This window comes from Neofelis nebulosa, chromosome 14, assembly GCF_028018385.1.
Source record: "Neofelis nebulosa isolate mNeoNeb1 chromosome 14, mNeoNeb1.pri, whole genome shotgun sequence".
NCBI lineage: Eukaryota > Metazoa > Chordata > Mammalia > Carnivora > Felidae > Neofelis > Neofelis nebulosa.
The window spans coordinates 8,406,250-8,417,756 of record NC_080795.1 but is presented as its reverse complement, the minus strand read 5'-3'; the positions used below and the strand labels follow the sequence as shown (position 1 = coordinate 8,417,756).

The 11,507-nt window shown below is 40.4% G+C and overlaps 1 long non-coding RNA gene across 1 annotated transcript; it reads right to left on the bottom strand.

The window, feature by feature from the left end:
* Positions 1 to 4,582: 4,582 nt before the first annotated feature.
* On the bottom strand, positions 4,583 to 8,129 carry LOC131494888 (uncharacterized). The gene is made up of 2 exons (XR_009253629.1): positions 7,051 to 8,129; positions 4,583 to 6,739 (listed from the first exon to the last, which is right to left on the bottom strand). It is a non-coding gene; the product is annotated as an uncharacterized LOC131494888 (long non-coding RNA).
* Between the last annotated feature and the right edge of the window lie 3,378 nt (positions 8,130 to 11,507).

Genomic DNA, 11,507 nt, shown 5'->3' with positions numbered 1-11,507 from the left:
TCTTTTCTTTGTATTTCTAGTAATTTTGTGCATGTGTATTCTAGTAACTTGGGGTATGTTTCTCTAAAGAGTATTTATTGGGTTTGTTTGTTTGTTTGTTTGTAGCCCATCTCCTCCACGGTTAGCTGCAATGGATATAGAGGTTCTTTTTGCTTCCCTGGGGCTATTTGGAGTCTGCCCACTAGATGGCTATCAGAAAGTTAGAAATTTGTGCAAATTTACACACATAATTTGGCTCTTACTTGACGGCTCTCTCTTTTCTGGGATTCCCCCCCTTTACTTTTTCAGCTGCTGTTTTCCCTTTAAACTTTGGTTTTTCTAGTCAGTAAGACTGCAGAGTTTTATCTGAGTTTTAGTTGCCCTTGGGAAGGTAATACACTTGGAAAGTGACTTTTATTTGCCTCGGTTTATAACACCTGTATCTGAAAAAGCTATGAAATCTGTTAAACCTTAGAAAAGTTTCCTCGATTTTATGGGTGTGTTTCTTTGGTTCACTGTGTATGGCCTTTGCCTACAATACAAAGGGTTGTTCTTTTCTTGTGTGTAATCTGGATAGCAGATGTTCTGTGTGGTTACTACATCATATGATAAGTCTATGATTAACATGATAACAAACTTTTATGCCATCTTCCAAAATGGTTGTACCAAATTTTTCATTTCTGTGAATAATGAATGAGAGGTCCCGTTGCCCCACATCCTCCTAGTGTTTTGATCTTATACGATTTTTGAATTTTTTTTAAATTTTTTTTTTTAACGTTTATTTATTTTTGAGACAGAGAGAGACAGAGCATGAACGGGGGAGGGTCAGAGAGAGGGAGACACAGAATCCGAAACAGGCTCCAGGCTCTGAGCGGTCAGCACAGAGCCTGACGCGGGGCTTGAACTCACGGACCGTGAGATCATGACCTGAGCCGAACGATTTTTGAATTTTAGCTGGTGTCTCGTTGTTTTGATTTGCATTTCCCAATGATAATTGGGAACCTTTTCATATGCTTATTGGCATATGGTTCATATGTTGAGAAGGTTCATATGTTGAGAACCTTTTCATATGCTTATTGGCAACTGTGTATCATTTTTAGTAAAATGCCTGTTCAGATCCTTTGCCCATTTTTTAAATGGACTTTTTGGTTTTTATTAGGTTATTTTCTTATTGTTAAATGTTGAGAGTTCTTTATATATTTTGGATGTAAATCCAGATAGGTATTTTGCATAGACTTTCTCCCAGTCTGTAACTTGTGTTTTAATTGTTTTAAATGTCTCCTTGAAAGAGAAAGTTTTTAACCTTTGTAAAGTTCAATTTATATATATATATATTTTTTTCCTTCATGGATTGTACTTTTGGGGTAGTATCTAAAAACTCACCACCAAACCTAAGGTCATGCAGACTTTCTCCCAGATTTCTTTTAAAAGTTGTGTAGTGTTATGTTTTACATGTAGATCTATAGTCCATTTTTATTTAATTTTTGTATAAGATGTGAGGTATGTATCAGGATCCTTTTTTATTTTGTCTTATTTGGCATGTGGATATCCAATTATTCCAGCCCCTCTGGTTTATTTCTGGCCTCCCGATTCTGTTCTGTTGACCTGTGTATCTATCTTTTTCACCAGTGTCACACTGTTATAATTACTGTAAAAGTCTCAAACCCAGGGAATGTGAGTCTTCCCAGTATATATTCCTTTTTCAGAACTGGCTTGGCTATTCCTTTTGTCTTTGCATACAGTGTGTAGATTGTATTTTCGGATCAGCCTGTGAGTATTTCGCTTGGATTCTGTTTAAGATGATACTGAATATATAAATCACATTAGGAAGAACTGACATCTTGCAAATATTGAGCCTTGTAACGTATGAACCAGGGTATAAGCCCAATCATCTAGATCATCTTTGTTTTTGTTTTTGTTTTTGTTTTTGTGCTTGGCAGTTTCCTGCATATAAATCTTGCATGTATTTTGTCAGTACTGTTTTTGTTATTATTATAAGTGGCATTTTTTAAAATTTCAAATTCCTGTTGGTCACTGGTGGCATATAAGAATACAAGGAACTTTTTTAACATTACCTTTGTGTCCTGTGACCTTGCTAAACTCACTTATTAGTTTCAGGGATTTTGTGTGTGTAGATTTTGGGGGACCTTCTACATAGATAATCATCTATGAATAGAGACAGTTTTATTTCTTCCTTTCCAGTCTCTATGTCTTTTCTTTTTCTTGCACAAACCAGGACTTCCAGTATGATATTAAATAGAAGTAGTAACTGAGAACCTCTTTGCACTGAGTCTCTCATCATTAAATACAATGTTATTTGTAAGGTTTTCACGAATACTTTTTATTAGGTTAAGGAAGTTCTGTCTATTCCTAGGTTGTATGATTAAAAAAAAAAAATCATGAATAGATGCTGTGTTGAATGCCAGTATTGCATTTACTGATATGAGGATTTTTTTTTTTTTTTACTATTTAGTATACTAATATAGTGAGCTACAGGGATTGATTTTGAATGTTTAAACCAGCCTTGCATTCCTAGGATGAACCATACTTGATTGCAAGGTAGTATCCTTTTTAATATATTGCTGAATTTGATTTGCTAATATTTTGTTAGGGATTTCTGTGTCTGTTTTCATGAGAGATGTTGGCCTTAAGTTTTCTTTCTGGTGGATATATGAGAAAAAGTGTGTGTGTGTGTGTGTGTGTGTGTGTGTGTGTGTGTGTAGATATATAGAGGTATAAAAATAAATGAAAGAAAGAAAAAAAAGGAAAGAGTATCTTCATCGGTTTACAGTTATGCATCCAAAAACTTCAACCCAACAACTCAGCAAACAAGCCGAGTTTTTAGCAGATACTAACAAGCTGATTCTAAAATGCACACAGTCTACACAATGTATGTAGATGTCAGTCTAGCATTTTTCATATATTAACTGCTTTCTCCAACAGTGAGGAACCTGGCTCTCATTACACACTATATTTACTTATCCCGTTATGGAATACACATAAAGTAGTTTCATAATTGCTCACCCATACTTTCTAACTAGAGCACAGGATTTGTTTACAGTTCTTGTGGTCTTTAGCCTGTGGGCATATATTCAAAATACTGTGTTCAAAATCATCCTTCATACCCTTTCAGTGTGGTCATGTTATCCAATTAGAATAGATTTAAGTTCCTTTGTTTCTGTGTTCTATTTTTTTGTTATTTCCCACCCTTGTTAATATTTTCTTTAAGCATGTGAAACATTAACATAGTTCTAAAATTCAGAACATATGAAAAAGTAAATCAAAGAAATGCCCGTTTGTCATCACTTCTGTTGCAGTACCCTCATGCTTCCCACCCAATTTCCACCCATTAGCCTTGGAAAACAATCTCATTAGTTTCTGGTCTATTCTTCTTAAGTTTCTTTTCTTTCTTTCTTTTTTTTACTCACAAATAAGCAGACACATGTATATTTTTCTATCTCCCTTTCTTCACATAAAAGGTATATTACAGATATATGCTGACCTACATTTCGCTTTTTCTTTTTTTTTTTTTTTTTTAATTTTTTTTTTTTTCAACATTTTTTATTTATTTTTGGGACAGAGAGAGACAGAGCATGAACGGGGGAGGGGCAGAGAGAGAGGGAGACACAGAATCGGAAACAGGCTCCAGGCTCCGAGCCATCAGCCCAGAGCCTGACGCGGGGCTCGAACTCACGGACCGCGAGATCGTGACCTGGCTGAAGTCGGACGCTTAACCGACTGCGCCACCCAGGCGCCCCATTTCGCTTTTTCAATGGACAATATATCCTGGATATCACTCCATGTCAGTCGATAGAAATCACCCTTATTGTTTATTTTACTAAGTAGTGTTACTTTGTGCGCAGGTAGCATAGCTTATTTAACCTCTCTCTCATGTATAGGCACTTCGATTGTTTTCCATATTGCACAATTACAAATAATCATGCAAATGATAACTTTCTTTATATATATTTTCATATTGTCAAGGTATATCTTCAAAGTAAATTCGAGAAGTGGATTTATGGGCCAAAATGCTTATGTAGTTTTCTTGATTTTTGCAAATTCCTCTCCAAAAGAGTGGTATTAAAGTGTATGTCCATTTATGTTTCTTCTATGAAGATATATTTATACTTTTCTCCAATATCTATAGTTATTTTCATGAAAAGGTTGGTCTGCATGATGTATTTCATCATTATAGAAAACAAGAAATCCGTCGTGCATCACTCTTAAATATGGAATGACAGTCAGTGATCATTGGACATTTCAGGCAACCCCCACATGAAAGAGAGGGACGCCTGGGTGGCTCAGTCAGTTAAACATCTGACTTTTGGTTTTGGCTCAGGTCATGATGTCATGGTTCGTGAGATCTAGCCCCACGTCAGGCCCTGCACTGACAGCATAGAGTCTGATTGGGATTCTCTCTCTCCACACCTCCCCGCTTCATGCTCTCTCTCTCTCTCCCTCTCTCTGCCTCTCTCCTGCTCACGTTCTCTCTCTCTTTCAAAATAAATAAATAAACTTAAATTTTTTTTAATAAAAAAAAGAAAGACACAGAGACTAAAATGACAAAAAAAGGAAAAAGGAAACTCAGATGAAACAAAGGCAATGAGGAAGAGAAAATAATTTTTAATCCCTTAATTAATATTTTTAGGGGTATATGTTCACAACACACATAAAAAACAGTGTGTGTACATGTAATACAAAGACAGAGGTATGTATGTGTAAATACACACACACACACACACTCACACATATATTTCCTAACTCTGCCTCCAAGAGGGGTTAGAAGCAGTGATACAGAGTAGCAGTGAGCACACAAATATCCAGATCTTGGTTTCTAAGTACCATTCTCCACTAACCAGTTCGGAGCTCTCTGGAAAATGGCTAATTCTAAGACTTGGAGCAAGGAAAGAACAACAAGACAGTCCTGAAACACCTGGTACCAGAAAGTAAAGAAATGTTCAAAGGATGATATGGAACATGTGAAAAATGACACAGGAGCCACTTTGAAGTGGCACCCACTAGCCTACTTTAGGAAAACATGGGCGAAAATAAACAAACCAATACAGCAACAGATTAAAAGCCATGGAATAAAAGAATTTAAAAGGTCATGATAATAAAAACTAAATGAACAAATATAAATAAGTAGGGAAGTGGGATTCCAGCTAATGACTAGAGAAGAAGGGTAATGAAATTAAAAACCTATGAACTGGCAACAATCATAGTGATAATTACTTCACAAGATAATCATCAACAGATATAAACTAGTGGGCTAAGTATTGCTGAGAAGCAGCATGTAGGATTCAAGTACCTTACCACAAAATATTTATTAATTACAAAAAGAGTAACTTTGCTATAGAGAAACCCAGAGTACACCAATTTACACAGCTGATTAAAGTTAACCTCATTAGTGGGGTGCCTGGGTGGCTCAGCCTGTTAAGTGTCTGACTTCAGCTCAGGTCATGATCTCACAGCTGGTGAGTTCGAGCCCCGTGTCGGGCTCTATGCTGACAGCTCAGAGCCTGGAGCCTGCTTCACATTCTGTGTCTCCCTCTCTCTCTGCTCCTCTCCTACTCATGTTGACTCCATCTTTCTTTCTTCCTCTCTCTCTCTCTCTCAAAAATAAATAAACATTAAAAAAATTTTTTTTAAGTTAACCTCATTAGTAATGGAACAAATCAATTGTCTGTAACTGATCAAATTTAAGCTCATCAGTAATGGGATAAATCAATAGACTACATTGAGAAGAACACAATAGCATTTTCCATCACCGATATTCCTGCCACAATTTTATGACCTGAATTTAGTCATGGGGAAATATCAAATGAATGTAAATTGAGGGATATTCAACAAAATGCTCTTCAAAAGTGTCAAAGTCATGAAAGACAAAGAAAGACTGAGAAACTGTTTTAGGTTAAAGAAAACTAAAGAGACTGGATAGCTGAATTAGTTTTCTGTTGCTGCTGTAACAAATTACCACAAAATGTGAGAGGAAAGAGAGAAGCTCAAGAAAGACCTACAAGGATCCAGGACTTGCTGGCTTCAAAATAAAATTGTTCTTATTCCCATGATTTCCAAGATATTCAGATTGATAAAAGATCCCATCCAAAGTAGGACTGTAAGTCCCTGGTTAATATGTCGGAAAGATCCGAGACACTGCCTCAGAAAACCAGTTAGCCAGACAAAATACCATCAAAGCATCTTAAGAGTACAATAAGGTTTCTAGGAATCTTCAGTTTGTGGTCTCTCTGCTGTCCAAGTGGAAGCCTCTCAATGATGCTTGTGTATGTAATTTTTTTAATGAACTGGATTTTGTAAATTGATTCACAGGAAACCCATTATGTTTCTAAAGGAACTGTATCAGCATGCAATTTTAAATGGTAGGAGGCAGTACAAAAGGAAGAAGGATCATGGGGCAGTCGGTTGAGCATCTGACTCTTGATTTCTGCTCAGATCATAATCTCACAGTCGTGGGGTCAAGCCCTGAATTGGGCTCTGTGTTGGCTGTGGAGTCTGCTTAAGATTCTGTCTCCCTCTCCCTCTGCCCTTCTCCCACGCACACGTGCACACGCGCGAGCACTCTCTCGTTCTCTCTCTCAAAAAAAAAAAAAAAGAGAAGAAGAAGGATCTTAAGGTCATGCCTCACAGATCCTCTCCATTAACTGTTAGGACTTCTAAGAATCTTGACTTTCTTGTCTCTCAGTGGCTTCATGTGAAGCCCAGTCGGTGAGATTTCTGGGTATGTGTTTCTAGAAGTTGGTTCCTAAAAACAAAACCACAAAAAAGTTTATAGGAACTGTATCAACATGGACTGAAACGCATAGAGGCGGCACGCAATGAAGAAGGCTTTTCGCTCTAAGACTCCTTGGGAAGAAGCAGGGTGCCCAAATTCCTCAGCTGCCAACATGGCAGCATTTTATGGAAAAGGAAGGCTAACTCAGCAGGCAGCACCGGGGGCCCAGGGCTATGGTGAACCGCCCCACACGGTGGGCTGAGCCCTAGCCAAGGCAACAAGTGCCCAAGGGGGCTCCGGAACTGTATAGGCCAGTGATTCCTGGGGGCTCCCTATTGTACCTTGTTACGGATGAGAGTCATTCTCTCATACAGCAGTTTTTCTGGGCCTGTCCCACCAGTGTATGTTGGGTGCCCGGTTCCCGGGTCTCGGACTGAGAGACGCTGTACTTGAGGTGCTATGTCAGAAGCTGTGCCCGAGCCATCATCCACCTCGGAACCAGGCAGAGAAAAGGAGGTTCTGGACCTCGAACCCGAGTCAGTCCTCTATTAGAGATATTGGGAAGCTTGTATGTAATTTGCACGTGGGGGGAAGACAAGTACATAATTTGAGGCCAGAGAGCCAACCGTGGCAGACTGAAAACACGCCCGCAAAATCTTTGGCCTGCCTTCCATGGAACGATGCGATCTAATTCGCCTTCCCTTGAACCTGTACTGACCTTAGTGACTCACTTCTAAGAAAAAGAATGCAACTTAAGCTGCCGTGAGATCTGTAAGGCTAGGTCATAAAAATGAGCCAGGCTTCCCTTGGCTCGGCCCCCTTCTTAGGACCGAGGGTGCCCCGAACTGGCTTTTCGAAGTCCAGCTGCCTACAGCTGCCAAGCAGGAAGTGCACGTGAAGAAACAGGGGCGCACCAGGAGCCCCCAGGGGTTCCAGTTGCCCAGATGCCTCGCCTGGAAGGGAGCGAACCTCCAGGGGGTGCCGTTCCTCAGTTTGCCAACCACAGACTGGCCCCACCCACCTGCCGACCCAGTATGTTCCTGCTCCTGTGGTTTTCAGCCACTACGTTAAGGGATGAAATAAATACCCAGAACAATTAACTACTGGTCGTCAAACACATTTAAAGGTTTTGCTAAACTGTTCCAGAAAGATCATATTCTTTCTGTGTTAGATTTCTTCCTCCGTTTTGTAATTTGATTAGCAGTCTCATTTTGAGTGAGGTGTTTGAGGTGTGTTTGTTTTTCCCTGCTTCTCCCTGGTTTTAACCCCTCGCTGTTTGCCAGTTTGACAGTTGTCCCCGTCTCGGATCCCTTCGCTGTGACCCCTGGTCCACAACAGTTCTTATAGTGTCTCATTGGGCTCCTGTCCCACGACGATTAATTGGCGGTATCACAGGGCCATCCCTTGAGCGTGATTCAGTTCCTGGCCCCATCCCCCCAGTTCTCCCATCCCCCCAGGCTCCCCACTTCCATAAACCCATGGCCCTACGTTGTGGACAGCAGGAGCCTTTACGGAGGAGGAAGAATCTCCCCTCTAGGTCCTGACTTCACACAGGCTCCTGGCTTTTATCTCCCCCATCTAAATATAAAACTTTCAGATCAGTGCCCAGTAGGATCCAAGTGGCTCACAGCCATGGCCCATCTCTGGACCTAAAACCCAGACATGCGGTTTCAGCCCCCCTCACTGCTTTGCACTTCCGTACTGTGTATGGTTTCTAGAGACCTTTATTTTGTCTTTCAGCCAGACCGTGTCTTTTTTCACTGCTTTTATGTATTATCACTGTTACGTGTTTAAGGCAGACAGAGTGCATCAAAGCATATCAGTCACCATAGTGACTGGTAGGTCCTTTCCTCTTCCTTCGGGGAGACCCCGGGCCTGGGAATTGGATCTTTTGGTATTGGGGTTGTTCACGTCAGGCACTTGTCCATCACACGAGGACACTGGTTGTTACAGAAATGGGGGGCGTCTGGGTGGCTCAGTCAGTTACACATCCGACTTCAGCTCAGGTCATGAGTTGAATTCATGAACTGAACTCACAGTTCACAAGTTCGATCCCCATGCTGGGCTCTGTGCTGACAGTTCAGAGCCTGGAGCCTGCTTCAGATTCTGCCCCTCCCCAACTCGTGCGTGCACACTCTTTCTCTCTCTCTCCCAAAACTAAACATTAAAAAAAAAAAAAAAAGAAATTAAATAAATGCTTTACTTGGCTCATCTAGTTCATACTTAAAGACTGCATAAATCATTAACACAGCCCAGTGTATCTGTGGTAGAAATATTTCTGATTACTACCTCCGCCCTGCCATATCAGTTATTGGAGACACATCCTGTGACCTTGATCACATATCACTGTCGACATTGGGGAGCCCATTTCCACTGAGGCATCTTGTACTAGAATCTCTTGAGTGAACAGCCGCAAATGCACTTTGTAAAGATTCTGGCGCTTCCCTCACTGGCTTGACACATTCTCTAGCCTTGTTCTGACGTGCAAGGCTTCAGGAAATACAAGAGCCACGTAACCTATCTGAGGACAACGCTTGGGAAAGTCCTCTAACTCTCTAAATCCAAACCAGAGCATGAGATGAGAAAGCAGGGCAGTACATCTTATTGTGTCTTCAGAGCATAGATGACGGGAATGTCACTTGGAGCTCACAATGCAAGTTAGGTAAGTATTCTTGACAAGGAAGATGATTTTAGCCCGAGCGTAGATATTTTAAGCTGCTTCAGCAAGGCCAGAAGTGAGGCAGGGACAGGCACTGGGAAGGCTTCTCCTGGTCTTGTTGGTTGGGAGGAGGTTAGCAAAGTGTCTTAGGGGGAGGGGAGTATATTTATTATTTTGCTTTAATGTAATAATGGACAGACTTTTTCATTGTGATTTTAAGATCAGGATGGCAACTGCTAGGGGCTCTGGAAAGGACGGTAGAACTTTGAAACTAATGAGGGACAAAGGGGAATAAACAGAAAAGTTGACCAAGGCAGAAGGAGTAAGGAAGGGAAAAAAGAAAAAGAAGAAAGTCAGATAAGTAGCAAATACTAAAATAAGTTAGCAAAATTAAATTTCATCTCATTATGACATTAGATGTGAGTTATATGAATCCCTAAACAAAAGGCTTTTATCAAAAGAATATATTTTCTTTTTTTTAATTTTTTTTAATGTTTTAATTTATTTTTGAGACAGAGGAGACAGAGCATGAGCAGGGGAGGGGCAGAGAGAGAGGGAGACAAAGAATACGAAGCAGGCTCCAGGCTCTGAGCTGTCAGCACAGAGCCCGACACGGGGCTCGAACTCATAGACTATGAGATCATGACCTGAGCCGAAGTCAGATGCCTAACAGACTGAGCCACCCAGGTGCCCCAAAAGAATATATTTTCTATTAAAACATAAGAGGGGGCACCTGGGTGCCTCAGTCAGTTAAGGGTCCAACTCTTGATTTCAGCTCAGGTCATGATCTCACGGTTCATGGGATTGAGCCACAGGTCGGGCTCTGTGCTGATAGCTTGGAGCCTGCTTGGGATTCTTTCTCTCTCTCTCTCTCTCTCTCTCTCTCTCCGTCTCTCTCTCTCCACCCCTCCTCGCTCATGCTCTCTCTCAAAATAAATAAACTTAAAAAAAAAACATAAGAGAAACAGCTAAAGCTTTTTTTCATATAACAGTGGTGAAATGTGAGTTTGATGATGAGTGTTGGGAAAGGAATGGCTAAATGAAACTGGTTAATAAAAATGAAACAAGTGAAAAAAAAGAGTTAATTACAAGTTCATAAAACCTGCAAAAATGAGCAAATTAGATAATCTAAGAACCCAAAAGTAAAATGTATACTAAACATAAACATGCATTTAGAACATCAGTTGTGAATACCAGTGTAATAAGTGGGTTACTTTCTCCTATAAAAAGACACACGTGTTGTTTACAAGAAACACACTGAAAATGCAGGGATAGAGTAAGCTCAGAAATATATGGATTTTCCTTTTTAAAATTTTTTTCATGTTTATTCTGAGAGAGCGTAAGCACACATGTGCACAGGAGAGGGGCAGAGAGAGAGGGAGAGAGACCATCCCAAGCAGGCACCACACTCGATGTGGGGCTCAATCCCGCGAACCACGAGATCACGACCTGAGCTGAGATCAACAGTCCAGCGCTTAAATAACTGAGCCACCCAGGCGCCCTGGTTTTTCCTTTTTGAATATCCCTGAGGATGTAAGGGAACTAAGGAGGACCTAGACTGATGATGTAGCGAGAAGTGGCTCTTGACAAGATAGAAACACAGCAAGAAACAGAGGACAAACTTTCGGAGTTTATAACTTTATCCATTTTTAACTGCAGTGGGTGGTGGGGCGGGGGTGGGGGGAGGCAATGGAAGTCGCACTCAAAAGTGTTTCATCATGTGACTGCTTATAACTTTACTGGAATTTACTGTAATTTAAGAATAACCTTAAAATGCTGGCTTCCCACATTTAACCCCCTACCTGAGTACCTGAGTATTTTTTGAGATTTCACAGTAGCTGGGTCGTTTTTTTTTTTTTTTTTTTCAACTCTGTACCTGTTTTAGACGATAGTAGGACAATAAAACTTAAGTGAATGTGTTTTTTTGTTTAAATAATTTATGGCTCCTGTAATAATAACGGTGTAACTATTCTTCCTGGTGTCGGCAGTGAAAATTGGCAGGGGAGGGGTACAGTTATCTAGATACGCTGGAATAGGACAGGCAGCACACAGGTTAATGATTAAATTGGTTAAAAAGATAATCAGGATGGATAAACAGATAAAAAGGTAGGTAGGTAGGTACATAGATAGATGATAAAT